The sequence below is a fragment of the Phascolarctos cinereus genome, unplaced genomic scaffold, assembly GCF_003287225.1.
Source record: "Phascolarctos cinereus isolate Bilbo 61053 unplaced genomic scaffold, phaCin_HiC Scaffold_4;HRSCAF=312, whole genome shotgun sequence".
In the NCBI taxonomy this organism is placed as follows: domain Eukaryota; kingdom Metazoa; phylum Chordata; class Mammalia; order Diprotodontia; family Phascolarctidae; genus Phascolarctos; species Phascolarctos cinereus.
Window position 1 is genome coordinate 689,747,778 of NW_027555847.1, and position 18,067 is coordinate 689,765,844.

Below are 18,067 nucleotides of genomic sequence, written 5' to 3' on the forward strand. Positions count from 1 at the left end.
TACCATGCAAAGTACTTGGAAAACAAATGGGAATCAGTTCCTGTCAAGCAGCTTACATTCTAATAGGTAGGAACAACACATATGTGGTGGGCCGACAAGGGAATTTTGGTGTCAGCAGTGGGGCTATTTGTCTCCTCCTTCCCAGTAGTAATGTCAGTATTTATGTGATTTTTGTCATTCATTTGTTTTAGTCATGTCTGACTCTTCATGACCCCATTTGGGGTTTTCTTGGAAGAAATACTAGAGTGACTTGCCATTTCCTTCTGCAGCTCATTTTACAGATGAGGAAACTGAGGCAAACAGGGTGAAGTGAGTTGCCCAGGGTCACACAGCTAGTAAGTGGCTGAGGTCAGATTTGAACTCAGGAAGATGAGTCTTCTTGACTCCAGGCCACATAGCAGCCCATTTATTTGACCACTGTTCCTTGAATGGTGGGTGGCTAGGGGGAGAGAAAAAGTTCATTTTTGGCGCTGTCAGGCCGGATGCCAAGATACTTGAGCAGACTCTGGTTGCCCAGGGAGTGGCTGAATGGTCTGTGAGATGAGGTCCCTTTCTGACTAGATAGAATGTGTTAGGTGAGTTTTCCCCTAACTACTCAGCAATGAGGCCAACTCAGCCCCAGGCAGAGTTTCAGAACTGAGTGAATTAACTCCTCTGGGGAGGAGGCATGGTTCTCTGTGGGTCCAGATACTTCCATGCTAATTGTTAGAGAAATTTTTCTGACATTGAGTCTAACCTTCTCAGCAACTTCCACCCAATGTTTCTACTGCCTTCTGTGGTCAATGAAGAGAAAAACAAATCGACTTCCTCTTTCAAGGTAAAACCCTTCAAATACTTTAAGCTAGCTATCATTCAACTGTGGCCATTCTCCAGGTCCTACACCCAAGCCTTTCTTCTTTCAATTCCTGGTATATAGTAAGTGCTTAATAAATGATTATTTACTTGTTGTCAGGCAGGGAGTAAATAAGCATTTATTAAATATCTACCATATGCCAGGAACTGTGAGAAGAAAGCAATTTGTCCAGTTCATAATATCGCTGATTCAGAGCTGATAGGGACTTAGAGGCCATTTGGCCTAGCCTCCCCATCTCAGAGAGGTTAAGTGACTTGCTCAAGGTCCCCCAACTAAGTGTCAATGTTTGAACTCAGGCCTTTCTGACTCCAAGTCCAGTGCCGGATCCATTGTGAAATTCTGTGTCTCCATCTGTCCCCATGGCATGGACTCAAGGCACTTAATTACCTCTGTCATCCTCCTCTGAGTACCCTCCAGCTTATCAGCGTGCTTTGCAAACAGTGGCCCCCAGAACTGAGCCCTGTGCTCCAGGTGTGGTCTGACCAGGGCACAAGACAGTGGACCTACCCCCACTTCCTGCCTATTCCTGGAAGCTCTGCCTCTTTTAATTGAGCCCAAGGTCTCATTATCTTTTCTGGCCACTACATCCCTGCTGTTCCAGCTTGCAAATTGCTCACAATGGCTGAACAGAAGGTAGGCAGCCCTCAAACCCACCAACTTGAAATCACCACCTGATTTTATGTCTGGTACTTATAAACACAGAATTTTCATTTGGGGGCTCCCTGTGTAAACATTTTCAGGATGGGCTTCCAAAGCAAATCTTGAACGCAAGTTGAGTTGCCAATGTCCTTCTGTTCAGCATTGTCTTGGCTCACAGGAAGCTGTGTCTACAGGCGTAACTATCTTGGCTGAGTTAACTGCGGACTATTCTGGGTTTTCTCGTGATAAAATCAGTTCAGAAAGCACCAGTGGAAGTAGTTGCCATAGCAATCAGAGGACCAGTGTTTGAATATTGCCTCCGACACTTACTAGTATGACCCTGGGAAAGTCACTTAAACTCCCTGAGCCTTAGTTTCCTCATCTGCAATATGGATGATACTAATAGCATCTGTTCTACTGATTCATAATGAGGATCACATGAAATTGATATGGAAAGCACACTGGAAATGGAGTGCTGCATAAATGTCTGAATATCTTTGGTGGGATATAGTGGAAAGAGGGTTGGATTTGGCCTCAGAAGACCTAGGTTCAGACCCCACCTCTTCTACTTGTTCACCTGTGATCTTGGATAATAACAATAATAGCTAACCTTTATATAGTACTGTGTGCTAAGAACTGTGCTAAGCCCTTACGACTATTCTCTCATCCGCTTCTCACAACAACCCTGGAAGGTAGGTTTTGTTATTATCCCCATTTTATAGATGAGGAAACTGAGACAAATGACATCAATGACTTGCTCAGGGTCTCACAGCTACTAAGTATCTGAGTTCACAGGGTGTTACATGTGTTCAGGAAAGACTCGCACCTCTGGTGCTGAGCCTTTTTCAGGCTTCTTTTCACCTTTTGTGCCTACCTGATTCACCCAATTTTCACCTGTGGCTCCAAAGAGCCATAGCATGTGCAGTGGCCACACTCTGGTAAACCGTCTTGGCAGATGAACTAAACCAGGTTTAGGGTAACTAACAGGCCTGAAAGCCATCGGTGAATTAGGGGGATGTCTACCCCCAAGCATGTGAAGACTTCCCCCAGCAGAGTGGGTGGATGAGAATGTTCTAACAGCCACGAAGGCAGCTGAAGCAGGCTATGTGGAGCACTTAGAGCTTGGTTGGACATAGAAGATACCAACGCTTCCGCTGCATCCTAGGTCATTACTAGTCATCTTGAGTTTGTCTTGCCGCTGGACTTCAATGACTCTAGGAGAGACAGTGATGTTGATGACTTCATGCAACTCTGTCTCACTTAAGTCCAAAAGGCACCACCCACACCATTTTCCCATTTTTATCTACCTCGGAGTCTATGGTGACAGGCAAGTGATGAAGTGGCAGGTGAGGATACACTGGGAGCCATATTCACAACCCTGCACACAGGCCATAGGATAGTCTTCTCATAGGACTGAAGGAGCAGTGGGATTCAGCTGCCCTCTGGGTTCTGAGCAGCCTTTTTGAAGGACCACACTGCTCACCTCCTGGTGTGAAGAAAGGACTAGAAAAAGTGCTCTAAAAATTGTCTGCTTCACCCAACTCTGGCCTACTTACTGGAGCAGGCAGGGATCCCACCCTGTGGTTGAAACACAAAGAAATGTACACTCAAAAAAAGGTGAGATGTACAAATTTAGAGCCATTTCCACTCCAAATGTTCATATGGACTATTTGTGCCCAATTTGTGGTAAAGCTTTCTGAGCACGTATTGGTCTGATCAGGCACAGACACACTGTACCACGGCCATCACATCGTGATCATATTTTGTTCCTCTCTGAGCACACAGGGCAACAATCAACCAATCTGAGGTCATATTTGAACTCAGGCCTTCCGGATTCCAAATCTAGCACACTGTGCACCATGGCACCCCAAGCTACTCTCCCTCACCCAGCCTCAGTTTCCCCATCTGTAAAAATCAGGTACTTGAACATCTTTGAGCTCTAAGTCTGTGACTCCAAGACACTGAGCTTTCATTCAACTTATCAGAGTATCAGCATCATCAGTTGATAATAATTAGCAATCATGTAACACTTTAAAGGTCTTCATGAAGGTTATCTAATTTGATTAGTCAATCCACAATCATTTATAAAGTGCCTCCTTCCAGTTCTGATCTACAATCCAAAGTGTCATGTACTCAGCTAGGGTCTGGGGATGCAAAGCCAGTAGGTGCTTAATAAGTGTATATTGATTGATTGATTGATTGAAATGAAGCAATCTTTCCTTAAAGAGCTTTTGTTATTTTAAAGGAGACAATGTGATAGAAATAAATGCAAAATGTAAGCAGAGTAAATACAAAACAACGGGACTGGTGATGAGAAGGTGCTAGCCGTAGGGTAATCAAGATGTAGATGGTGGCATTTGGGCTGTGCTTTGAAGGGAAGTATTTAATAATATTAATATAATAATATAATATAAACATATAACATAATATAATATATAATAAATGTAAATATAATTATATATAAAATAAAAATATAAAAATAAATAATGGATGAAAATAAAAGAATAAATAATAAATAAGTAGAACAGATAAAGAACAAGTGCATTCCAGGCATGGAGGGACGTCAGATGTAGAAGTGAAAAACAGCAAGAATGCCAGTTGGATAGATTGAAGGGGACATGAAGAAGGTTAATGCATAAGAAAGCTAGAAACATAGGTTGGAGCCAGATTGTGAAGGACTTTAAATGACAAATGGAAGAGTTGGTAGTAAGTGCTAGAGGCAGTAGGGAGCCATGGATTTATTGAGCAGGAGAGTGACGTGGTCAGAGCCTATGCTTTAATAAGCTGTGTGGAGGAGGGATTAGAGAGGAAAAGTCTAGCTAGGCAGGCCAATTAGGAGGCTATTGAAAAAGTCTAGGCAAGGAGGAATGAGAGACTGACCTAGGGTGAGGGCCATGTGAAAGGAAGGAACAGGTAAGATGCTAGAAATATTGTGGGGGTAGAATCATCAAGACTTTACATCCGATTAGAGAGATGGGATGAGTGAGAGGTAGGAGTTGGGGATGCTTCCAAAGTTGTGGAGCTGGGAAAACTGGGAGCAAGATGGTGACTGTAACAGAAATAGGAAAGCTCAGAAGAAGAGAGGCTTTGGGGGAAAATGAGTTCTGTTTTGGACACATTGATTTTGAGTTTGCTACAGGACAGGTAGTTTGAAATGTCCAATAGTCCCCTGGTGATGCTAGTCTGCAGCTTCAGAGAAAGATGAGGACTGTATATAAAAATCTGTGAGTCGGTTGGATAGAGATGATAATTGAACCTGTGGGAGTTGATTGGGGGAACAAGTTAAAAAGCATATAGAGAGAAGAGGGCCCAGGACAAAATCTTGGGAGTATACCCACAGTCCGAGATATAGATGATAATGGTCTCTATGGGAAGATTCTTCTCCTTCATCCCAGTGCCCCAAATCCATTTGGGTATCTGAAGGAACAGAAAATTAAGCACTAGAGAGAAAGCTCTTCATGATCTTTTTGCCAATTCCCCTTTCCCATTTCTCCTTCCAAGATGACCCTACAACGGAAACCAAAGCTCCTTATTCCACTCTGACCCTTGGAGGCATTCTCCTCTTTCCAAAGGTCAGAACATGGATTGTGCTTCTCTATCCAGTTATAACATGTATGCAGATATAAGACAATGTGTATCAAGAGAGTCCCTATGAATTCCTCAATTGGTCTTGTGAAATTACAGGGCACAAGACTTGTTTGGAAGCATCTGATGGGTATTTCTCCATGGAGTATAGCCTATGTACTGGCACTTTTCTGAGAAGACTCAGGTTTGTTCTTTGGTTCTCCATAACTGGGACTGACTTCAAAATGATTGGCTGTCTGAGAACAAAGGGGAAAGACTCTTTTCAGTCTTTAAAAATGAAGTAATCACTGCTTAATTCCTTCCAAGATCAGTTGTACTCTTTTGGACTTTGGAAAGACAGAACAGCATTCAACAGAGTGGACTTGGATTTGGGGGCAAGGGGCTATATCTATATATAGTTTTCTCTTCCCCAGGGGCAAGAATGATTTCTCAGTCACAAAATCTAATGGTCTTTTCTTAGTTCTCATCCTTCTCTGCTTGCGTTTTGCTTTTAGTAGCTTAAAACTGCATATGGATGTTTGGAACTTCTCCTCTCCCCACATATGCAACTATTGTGTATATGTAACCATTGTTTATATGTGTGTGTATATGTATATATGTGTGTATATATATATATATATATATATATATGTATATATATATATGTGTGTGTGTGTGTATATACATACACGTACATATATATATATATATATATATATATATATATATATATATATATATATATATATATATACATAAAACCATTGCACATACACACATATTTTATTTGTGATATTGTCCAACAATTTTTCAGTTATACATTGGACTAGGCAGTTGCTAAGGTTCCTTCCAACTCTGAAATTTAAGATAGTTGAGGGACAGAATAGAAGTGGGTCTAGAATGGATGGGTGGATCAATTACATTTAGGAGGAAAACAAGGCAACCTGTTAGAAATAAGGCTAAGTCCATCAGAGAGGTTTTTGGAAGGTAGAGAATGTTATAAATGTTATAAAATTGAGAGCAGAATTTATGTTGGCATTTTCCTATCTCACCAACCTCTTGGCTTATAGGAATTGGACAGTTTCTCAATTCAACATCTAATACTTTGCCTGAAGGAAGACACTATTTACTACTTGGGGTTTAAAAAATCCCATAAAAAGAGTCAGTAAGTTATAGGGTTTAAAAAAATCTTAAACATGAATAACATTTTAATTCTCAAAAAATCAGGGCAGATATTAAGCGTGGAGCCAACATAGTCGTCTTTCATGTGCCATTCATTTAGATATGCATATGCCTTACAAATTAGCTAGCTCAGAGTCAGTTATCCCTGTGGATTAATATCTCTTCCTTGTATGCAGAAGAACTGTATGCACCCTGGGTTTTTGCTACAATATCCAGATCAAACTAATATTTGTGTGACCAACTGTTGAGGTGACCATTCCTTTGAGGACCTTTTGACAATATTGTTTCAGGGTTCAGATCAATGAAAGGGCAAAACTATTTATGAAATTGGATTTCTGATCCCTTGGCAATGTGTCAAAATGGCTGGCAGTATCTGGTGGAGGTTTCTGGAGTGGGACCTCTTCTGGAGTTTTTTTAGTGCTTGTGAATATTTTTAATGCTTTACTTCAGACTGGAACACATCTTCTGGACTGCCTGGCACAGTGTAAGCCCTTGATAAATATCACTTGGTCTTAATATCTTAAAGCTGGTAACACTTAAAAAAATACTACATAAAATGATTCTTCCTCCTCAGTCTGCCAACCCACATTACTCCATTCTTTTGATGTGCATCTCCATGGCTGCTACCGCCTCCAGAATGTCTTCCTAATGCATTGATGCCAATTTCTACTGACAAGTCATTGAGTTTGATATTTCTGGAGATGTCTAGTGCCATGAGAAGATCATGTTCATAAGGTAACTTTTTCAGGTCCATATTAATTTCCTTAAAATGCTTTTTTGTTGCTTTTCATTTTTACATTACAATCATTTCTGGAAATAACCACTGCTAACCCCTCCACCTTCAAAAGTTGCATCTTCCTTTGTCAAAAAGAAAAACAGTTAAGCAAAGAAGAAAATCCAAATCAATGATACCTTCTGACAATGTATATAGCATTCAGCTCTAATAGTCAACAACCTTCCATCCCCACTCCACACACAGCTTTCTGCCAAAACAGACCTTTGTTTCCTTATCCAAGACCATTATTAGTTGCCCCAGTACTTAGAGTTTGCCTTCCTTTTTGAGATATTTTCATTGCTTTGCTTCAGTCATTGCATATATTGTTCTTTTCATTATTTCACTACATCAATTCATACAAATCTTTCCATGTTTCTTTGAATTCTTGAAGTCTTCGTATTTATAATTTCTTACTTCATTCCATTCCATTAATGTATCAGTCAATTAGTCAGCCTATAAGCATTCATTAAGGGACTACTACATGTCAGACACTGTTCTCAGTCCTGGGAATACAAAGAAAAATAAAAGATAGTCCCTGCTTTTAAGGAATTTGCAGTCTAATGGAATAGGAAACATGCAAACAACTATGTACATACGAGGTATAAACAGGATAAATTGGAGATAATCAACAGAGAGGAGGCACTAGGATTAACAATTGGTTCAGCCATTCTCCAAATCTATTAAAATAGTATGGCTAGATTGATTATAATCCCAAGGAACCAGGGACCCTTTATGAATAAGGACCAGAGTGAAGACCAAGAGAGCAATGGCCATATTTCTCTCTAGATTGCACCACTGTGGAAGCACTAAAAACTTCCAAACCCTGAGAACTAGCTCCAAAAACATCAGGATGAAAAAGCCTTGAGCTTAAGACAATGCCTCCCTACACTGACCCTCCTTGTTCTCCCACCAGGAAGAGACCCCAATATTAACGTGAAATTCCAAGTCAAGAAATAGGTTGGGGAAATGAATTAACATTTAAAAAAGAATTTGACCATAAAAACCTACCATAGTGACAGGGAAGATCAAGATTAAAAATTCAGAAGATGACAGTGAAGCCAAAACACCTACAAGCAAAGCTTCAAAGAAAAATGCGAGGTAGACATAAGCCTGCCAAGAATTTCTAAAAGAACTAACAATGATATCCAAAGTCAAATAAGAATTGTAAAGGAAAAAAAATAGGGAAAAATGAAAGCAAAAGAAGAAAATTATGAAAAGACAATTATTAGGTTGGTAAAAGAGGCACAAAAATACTGAAAAAAAAACCATTAAAAACAGAATTGGCCCAATGGAAAATGAAGTACAAAAGCTCATTTTTTCCTTAAAAATTAGAATTAAGCAAGTGGAAGCTAATGACTTTGTGAGACATCAACCAATAGTAAAACAAAATCAAAAGAGTAGAAAAAAATACGAGAAAATGTGAAACATCTCATTGGGAAAACAACTGACCTGGAAAATAGATCAAGGAAAGAAAATTTAAGAATTATTGGACCACCTGAAAGCCATGATCTAAAAAAGAGCCTATATATCATATTTCAAGAAAAATTCCCTGATATTCTTTAATCAGAGGGTAAAAAAGAAATCAAAAGACTCCACTGATCATGATCTGAAAGAGATTCCTAAATAAAAACTCCCAAGAATATTGTAGCCAAATTCCAGGTCAAAGAGAAAATATTAGAAGGAGTCAGAAACAATTGAAATATCACGAAGCCACAGTCAAGATCACACAAGATGTAGCAGTTACCTCATTAAAGGAGTGGAGGGCTTAAAGTATGATATTCTGGAAGGCAAAAGAACTTAGAGTAGAACCAAGAATAAATTACCCAGCAAAACAGTGTAATCTTTCAAGGCAAAATGGATGGATATTTAATGAAATAGAAGACTTTCAGGCATTCCTGATGAGAAGACTAAAGCGGAATAGAAAATATTGCTTTGAAGTATAAGACTCATGAAAAGCCTAAAACAGTAAACATGAAAGAGAAATCATAAGGGACTCAATAAAGTTAAAGTGTTCAACTTTCTATATGGGAAGATGAGACATGTATCTTCCAAGAATTGTACAATTAATAGAGGAGTTAAAAGAATTCTGCACAGAAAAGAGTGTGGGAATGAGTCTATTATATTGGGATGATGCAAAAAGAATGAATAGGTGAGAAAGAGGGATGCCCTGGGAGAAGGGGGAAGGGAGGAGAAGAATAGAAAAAATTATCTCACACACAAGAGATGTGCAAAAAAGGGCTTTTACAGCAGAGAGGAAAATGGTAGAAGTGAGGGTGGGCAGGCTGTGTTTGAACCTCACTCATATCTCAATTTCTCTCAAGGAGGATATACACACACACACACACTATATATGTACATGTTTATGTATATATATGTGTGTACACATGTATGTATGTATGTATGTATATGCATATACACATACTCAATTAGTAATACAAATATAGCTTACCTAACAGGAAAGTAGGAAGGGAAGGGGAGAAAAGAAGGGGGGGTGATAAAAGGGAGGGCAGACAAAAGAATGCATTGCTCAGAAGTAAAACAGACTTGAGAGGAGGGACAGGATAAAATGAGAAAGAGAGAGAGAATGATAAATAGAATAAAACAAGATGGAGGGAAATGCATAGTTAGTAAACATAACCATGAAGGCGAATGGGATGAATCCAGTCATACAATGGAAGCAGATAGCTGAATGGATTAGAAATCAGAATCCAAAGATATATTGTTTACAAAAGATAGACTGGTAACAGAGACACACATATCAAGTAAAATAAGGGGCTGGAGCAGACTGTATTATGCTTCAGCTGAAGTAAAAAAGGCAGGGGTAGCAATAATGACCTCAAAGACCTAAGTAAAAGGATAAGCCAGGAAACTACATCTTGCTAAAAGGAACTATAGAGAATGAAGTAATATCAATACTAAACATATGCACCAAATAGCATAGCATCCAAATTCTTAAAGGAAAAGTTAAATGAATTACAGGAGGAAATAGTAAAACTATATCAGTGGGGGACCTCAACCTTCCCCTATCAGAGCTAGATAAGTCTAGCCACAAAATAAATAAGAAAGAAGTGAAAAAAGATGAATAGAATCTTAGAAAATTTAGCTATGATAGATCTCTGGCGAAAACTGAATGGGAATAGAAAGGAGTATATCTTTTTCTCATCTTTTCATGGCATATTGACAAAGATTGACCATGTATTAGGGCAAGAAAAACTCACAACCAAATGCAGAAAAGCACAAATATTAAATTCACCCCTTTCGGACCATAATACAATAAAATTACATTTAATAAAGGGCTGGGCAAGCATAGATTAAAAGCTAATTGGAGGGGCAGCTAGGTGGTGCAGTGGATAGAGCACTGGTTCTGAAGTCAGGAGGACCTGAATTCAAATTTGACATCAGACACATAACACTCACTAGCTGTGTGACTCTGGGCAAGTCATTTATCCCGAATTGCCTCCCCCTCCCCCCCAAAAAAAAGCTAATTGGAAACTAAATATTCTAATCCCAAAGAATGAGTGGGTCAAAGAACAAATTATAGGAAGAATCAATAATTTCATTAAAGGGAATGACAACAATGAGAAAACATTCCAAAATTTGTGGATGCAGCCAAAGCAGTACTTAGGAGAAATTTTATATCTCTAAATGTATAATCAATTAAAAAGAGAAAGAGCAGATCAATAAATTGGGCATCCAACTTAAAAAAAACACTAGAAAAAGAACAAATTAAAAATGCCCAATTAAACACTAAAATAGAAATCCTGAAAATCAAAGGAGAGATTAATAAAATTGAAAGGAAAAAAATGAACTAATATAACTGGAAGCTGATTTTATGAAAACCCCCCAAATAAAATAGACATAACCGGGGTTAATTTGATTTAAAAGACCAAATTACTAGTACCTAAAATGAAAAGGGTGAATGCATCACTAATGAAGCAGTTATTAGGATTTATTTGCCCAGTTGTATACCAATAAAACTGACAATCTAAGTGAAATGGGTGAATATTTATAAAACTATAAACTGCCTAGATTAACAGATAAGGAATTAGAATAACCTTATCCTAGAAAAAGAAATTGAGCAAGCCATCAATAAGCTGCCTAAGAAAAAAATCCCCAGGACTAGAAGGATTTACAAGGGAATTCTACCAAACATTTAAGTAACAATTAATCCCAGTACTGTATAAATTACTTGAAAAAGATAGGAAAAGGAGTCCTACCAAATTTCTTTTTATGACACAAATATGGTTTTGATACCTAAACCAGGAAGATCAAAAATAGAAGAAAAGCTATAGGCCAATTTCCTTAATGAATATTGAAGGGAAAGTTTTAAATAAAACAATAGCAAGGAGATTACAGTAAGATATTATGAGGATAATACACTATGACCAGGTGAGATTTATACCAGGAATGCAGGGCTGGTTCAATATTACAAAAACTATCAGCATAATTAACCACATCAATAACAAAAATCATGATTATATCAGTCCATTCAGAAAAAAAGCATTTGTCAAAATATAACACTAATTCCTATTAAAAACCATAGAAAGCAGGAATCACCGAACCTTTCTTAAAATAATAAGTGATATCTACCTAAAACAAAGAACAAACATTATTTTTAAAAGGGGGTAAGTTAGAAGCCTTCCCAATAAGATCAGGGGTGAAGAAAGGATGTCCATTATTACCACTATTGTTCAATATTGTATTAGAAATGCTAACTATAGCAATAAAACTTGAAAAGGAAATGAAAGGAATAAAATTAGGTAACAAAACTATCTCTCTTTGCAGATGCTATGACTTTGTCTGTGCTTGTGGAAAAATATGTCACAGACTTTAGGGGGAGGGAGATTTGGACCAATTGTTCTCACCTTACTCTCTTAACAAATGCCTCTTTCTAAAAGCTAATTGACTCTGAATGATTAATTTATATCAATTTATAATTATGGCAAGAAGCAAACCAGTGGGGCTTCTGAGCTATAGCACCAAACAGGCAGCCATGAAAGGCTAACGCCTATACTATCTCTGATCTGGGTACCTAATTCCTCAATGTCATTGAAAATTGTGATTGTCTCAGAACGTGGGCTATGTTTATACTAGGAATTTTACATGATTTCTACTTCTCACACCAGTTCATAGATTTAAAGGTGGAAGGGACCTTAGAGGCCACTGAGTCTAATCCCTTCATTTTATAGATGAGGAAACTGAGTCAGACAGACATTAGATGACTTGCCCAGGATCACACAGCTAGTAAAGGTTTGAGGCTGGATTTGAACATGGGTCTTCCTGACTCCAAGTCTTGTCGTTTATCTACTCTATACCCTAAATTCTTAATTATGCAACTATGAAGATATGCCCTGTTATAGATAAACAAACCTTACTGTTCACTTCTTAATTTTTCATCAAATATCTCCTCAAGGTTTTATAAATATTTTTCAAAGCACATATGTGGGTCAGTAGTGTTATCTTACTAGATGACTTTTTTAAAAATATGGATAGAGACTACCACCTGTAATCTCATTGTTAAAGGAAACATCTGACTCAGAGAAATCTTTCTATCATTGCATGTCAGCATAGAGGTTAAGTGACTTACCATGGTCACATAGCCAATGTGTATCAACTGTGGGACTTGAACCCAAGTCTTCCCTATTCCAAACCCAGGTCTTTATGTAGTAAGCCATGATGCTTCCCCCTCCCCCAAGCATTTAAATGTAGGTGATCTTTTTGATGTTTGATAAATCATTTTCAATTTGAGATATGTTGAATATTGATCCCAGAGTGCCTTAAATACATATGTTGCTTCTATCATGGGTTTTTCCTGTATATTCTCAGTTAGATCCAGGAAATTCTCCCAACTTGACCTTCTTTTGTGTCATTACTACCTCTTCCCATAATATATTTAGTATTGGGAGTAGAAAGCAAGGTAAGAGTCAGAGTGCAATGGTCCTAATAACACTGCTGATGAGGAAAGGTTACAATGGGGCAGCTAGGTGGCGTGGTGGGTAGAGCACTGGGGTTGGAATTGGGAAGGCACATCTTCCTGAGTTCAAATCTGGTTTCAGACATTTACTAGCTGTGTGACCCTGGGCAAGTCACTTAACCATGTTTGCATTAGTTTCCTCATCTGTAAAATGAGCTGGAGAAGGAAATGGCAAACCCTCTAGTATCTTTGCCAGTAAAACCCCAAATGGGGTCATTAAGAGCCAGACACAACTGAAACAACCACATAATAAGAAGAGCAACAGAGGTCACTATAGAAATTCTGACATAGTTTATCTATGTCATGTCTGTTGCACTTCCTCCTGTTTTACCTATGACTCCCTTGGGAGGATCTAGTTAGTATTGCTAAGACTTTGCAGGCTTAAATTCTCCTCAGCTCCTTTTCACTGTTTTTCAGTCGCCTTAGAGTTGTGTCCAGGGGTTGGTGGTGATGGTGGTGGTGGTAATACAGACAAAGTAAGGCAGGTCAGTTTTGCTATAGCAAGCAAGAGGATGAAGCAAAGAGTTTTGCAAATGAAGTTGTATTATAAAACAATAACAATAGCTAGCATCTACGTAACACTTTAAGATTTACAAAGTGCTTCACAATTATTATCTTATTTGATCCTCACCATAACCCTGGGAAATAGGTGCTATTATTATCATCCCAATTTTGCAGATAGAGAAACTAAGGCAGAGAGAGGTGAAATGACTCACCCAGGATCACACAGCTGGTAAAGGTCTAAGGCTGGGATTAGAACTCAGGTCTTCCTGACTCCAGATCCATCTTTCTTTTCACTGTGCCACCTAATTGTCTCTGCTGTCACATCTTGTTGACAAGATTGTTTCTCAAATGCAGTGGGTTCTAGACTCTTTCATCTAACTAGTTGTAGTGATTATGTAAATTAGTTTAAGTTCCCTAAGCCATGCTGATTTAGAGTCCAGGTCTTCACTTTTGTCCATTTCCCATTTTGGGGGAGTCAACAGTTTGTCTAAATTGACCAGATTGGTATTTGCTATAGTAACCTATGGTGTTTTGCTCATCTTTATCTCTCCTCCCTTTTTATTTTGGTGTTTACTTGGACTTTTTCTCTTCTCGGTTGATGATCTGTTTGCACATAGACAGCAGTTGCTGAAATACTGGCTGCAGTAGCGCTGTTACTTCCTCTCCATTAAGACTGAGTCAGTCTCACTCTTTATATTACTTAGTACCTACTGTCTTTGGACTCTTCCTGAAAATAATATTCATGATGTAGTGGAGTGAAATTTCTTAATAATTTTCAAGCTTCAGTCCTCTTTCATTTTTTGATACTTTTACTCTATTTTCTAACATTGTTTTCACGATTCTCCACTGTGCTGCTTTTTGCGTTAAAGTTGTTGAGTATCAGTCAAAGTATATGCTGAAAATTTGGAGAATCTTCATCGAATTTGTTCTGTTTTTCATCCTCTGAAAAAGATGCTGGCTTATTAACTGCAATTATCTTCATGGAAATCTGTCTTTGTATGTTTCTTAAGAGCACCAAAAGGCAAGATGACCGGGGTTTCCATGATGGGATTTGTTGTCTTTGGCTACATAGTCAAAGCAACTGGTCCACTTCTCTTATTTTGATCTTTGAAGAGAAGCTCTGAACCATTCTTCTATTTGACCACAATATTTTATGTTTAGTTTTATTTAGAGAGGAACATCGCTATAGGTGAGGTTAAGTTCCTCCAATAATGAATCATGTGTCAACCCTTTGGTTGTTGGACAGAGATCATATGTCTGATATACCCTGCTCTTTGAGGACAGGGGCTGTCTTGCTTTTCTAGTTATACCTACTGGGCTTAGGACAGTGCTTGACCCATAGGAAATGTTTAATAAATACTGTCCCCTTCCTTTCTTTCCCCTTCCCTTCCCCTTTCCCTCTTCCTTTCCTTTTCTATATTAAAAATAAATTATTTTATATTTTTTAAAAACATATTTAATGCATTTAATCTGAAAGATGAATTTGTCTGTAAAATGTTTATAACAGCTTTGTAGTTATTCTCTGTTTTCCTTTTTGTTATCTGTCCACTTATGTTTGCTCTGTGTGCTGATGTGTTCTATTTATGAAGCTGAAATCAGTATTATGTTGGTGGCCCTGGTTCTGCTTTCTTTGTTTATTATTACTTTACATGTCTTTTGAAATTTCCTTCAATTCCTCATTTGTATTATTTTTAGTAGATTTGTATCATTCCTTTCCATTGACATACCAAATATTATTCAGGGCTAAATATTTTAAAACGCATAATAATAATCATAAGAGAACAATGTGTGTTATAGTGTATCAAGGCTGGCTTCAGGGTCAGAAAGACACAGGTTCAAGTCCTGTATGACACATACTGGTTGCATGACCCTAGGCTAGTCACATAACCACATTATGCTTAGAGAAGTCTCTAAGACTCTGACTGGCAGAGAGCAAGTGTTGATCTGTATTGATAGATGAAATTTCTTTTTAAGAGCTCCCTACAAAGATAAATCATAGGTCTGATAAAATATTATTATTGTGATTAGTTCTAATAACTTTTATAAAATGTATTAAGGTTTGCAGTATACTTTCCTCATAGCATTTCTCTGAGGTAAGCAATGTAAACATTATTATCCCATTTTACAGATGCGGAAACCTGCCTGGAAAGGGTGAGTGACTTGTCTATGGCCACACGGCTAGTTAAATGTCAGACCAGGATTCTAATCCAGTTATCCTAGGTACCTTTTCCAGTAGGTTGTACCATAAATTGGGCAGTGGTAGGAAATTTGAGCTGTAATGGTGTGTAAAATGACAGAGCAGCTAGGTGGTGTAGCAGAGAGAGTTCCAGGTACGGAGGCAGGAAGACTCCTCTTCCTGAGTTCAAATCCAGCCTCAGACACTTACTAGCTGTGTGACTCTGGGCAAGTCACTTAACCCTGTTTGCCTTACTTTCCTCATCTATAAAATAAGCTGTAGAAGGAAATGGCAAACTACTCCAGTATCTTTGCCAAAAAACCCCAAATGGGACCACAAACACTGAAAAATGATGAAAAAAATGACTGAACCACAACAAAAGCAAAGTTGAGAGCTTTACTCTTTAGCTAGTCATTTCTAGATGCTATTGCCTTCTTGAAGGTGGAGGAGTGAGGATTGTAACCACTCTTCAGGGGTCTTAGAGATCAGCTGCTTACTGCTCATTGCTATGTATGCTCTATACCAGTCACAGGACTTATATAGCCGAAGACTAACATGGAAAGAATGTTACTAGTTATTATAAATCGATATCTGCTTCTTCTGAACTTTCAATGAATTCGGCAACAGCATTTTAAGTACCTACTATGTGCAAACACACCATGGGGATACAAATCCAAAAAAATAATGTAGTCCCTGCAGGCAAGTAATTATAATCTACTGGAGAGGAGGAAGATATTTAACCTTATACAAGATAAGAAAATATAAAGTAATTTGAGAAGGGAAAGAAAGCTAATTATGGGAGGGAATGCATTAGGAATCAGGGAAGATTTCACGAAAGAAGTAGCCCTGATCTAAGCCTTGAAAGTTAATAAAGAGGGGGTGGCTAGGTGGTGCAGTGGATAGAGCACCAGCTCTGAAGTCAGGAGGATCTGAGTTCAAATCCGGCCTCAGACCAAACACTTGACACTTACTGGCTGTGTGACTCTGGGCAAGTCACTTAACCCCAACTGCCTAAAAAAAAAAAATAGAAAGTTAATAAAGAATCTGGAAGCCTACTGGGAGGAAGAAGCATATTACAGGAACAGAAACTGGCCTGCTCAAGTTGGAGAGGTAGGGGAAGGGAATGCTTGGGTTTAAGGAATAGCTTTTTGGTACAGTTGGCCTGGACAGGATACTCTCATTCCATTTTTCTTCAATGCCTGTCATACCTGCTCTCTCCAAAATGGAGATTGTCTCTGATTTGGAATCTTGAAACCCCTAAGAGTTCTGTTTCCTGTGGAGATCCAGGAGCAATAAAGGCATAGCTATGAAAATGAGATCAGATAAGGTTATTATAGTCTTGTATTTTATATATAATATATATATATATATTCATATATAATATATAGTCATATATATCATATATGACAATATGTAATATATAGTCATATATATAATGTGATAAATATATTATTATATAGTCTTATGTTATTATTAGAGTCTTAGTCTAGTAATGGTATGTTGGTGTTGATATCCTGTTGAGCAGAGTTGTTGGAAGAATCTCATTTGCACTTACTCATCTTACCCTTTTGTGGGCAGCACTATTCCTTTCTAGCTAATTCCTTGGTTCCTCCACTGTGACTTTCTCTCCCTTTGCTTCCTCATTTCTTTCTGTCTGAAGAAGCAGTTTTCCTTCCAAACCTGCAACAGAAAAGCAATGGAAAGGTGAAGTGGTCAAGGCCCATTCCTACCCCCCCACCCTCACCCTCTAAAGCTGCTGACTCGTTTACCTAGGCAGACTGGGGTCTAAGTTTATTTCTGTGCTCTGAGAAGTTATTAAAAAATGAATCAATAATTCTCTTTCTAAAGTTTGAGCTCTCAGCTTGAGAATCTCTCTCCTTCTCCCTCTTTCCCTCTCCCTTTACCCCCCTCATACACACACACACAGACACAGACAGACAGACAGACACACACACATAAACATGCATGCATGCCAATGCCAAGGTTGTACAATCTATTTCTTTCCTCCTGGGTAATCTCTCACCCATAGCTTCTGTTTCTGTGTTGCATTTGCATAAGAAAGCACACAGATCAGCATTGCAATGCTTAACAACATTGATCTTAAAGTTCACTTTAAAAACAAGGTTAAAAGCAAGGTAAATAAATTTTCAAGTCCAGGGAATAGGCACCTCATGCTTGGAAGTGAGAGGGAGTGAAAGGAGCAGGGATCTTAGAAAAAGCAGGTTCCACTCAGATAGATGTACCTTGCGGTTCTGGAGTATGGAGCTGGTTAGCCCATCAGTGCAACTCCACATCTACTTGGATGGGTTGGATTAGATTACTTTTAAGCTACTTTTGGGAAGGTAGGGTAGAATGTGGATAGAATGCTGGGATTGAAATCAGGAAGATTTATCTTCCTGA

The 18,067-nt window shown here is 38.4% G+C and overlaps 1 protein-coding gene and 1 pseudogene across 1 annotated transcript in view; both read left to right on the top strand.

Annotated features, from left to right (window-relative positions):
• Nucleotides 1–18,067, top strand: part of TMEM132D (transmembrane protein 132D) — a 940,028-nt gene that overhangs the window by 33,206 nt on the left and 888,755 nt on the right. The gene's annotated exons all lie outside the window — the stretch shown is intronic.
• Nucleotides 1–18,067, top strand: part of LOC110220331 (large ribosomal subunit protein uL14m pseudogene) — a 132,640-nt pseudogene that overhangs the window by 395 nt on the left and 114,178 nt on the right.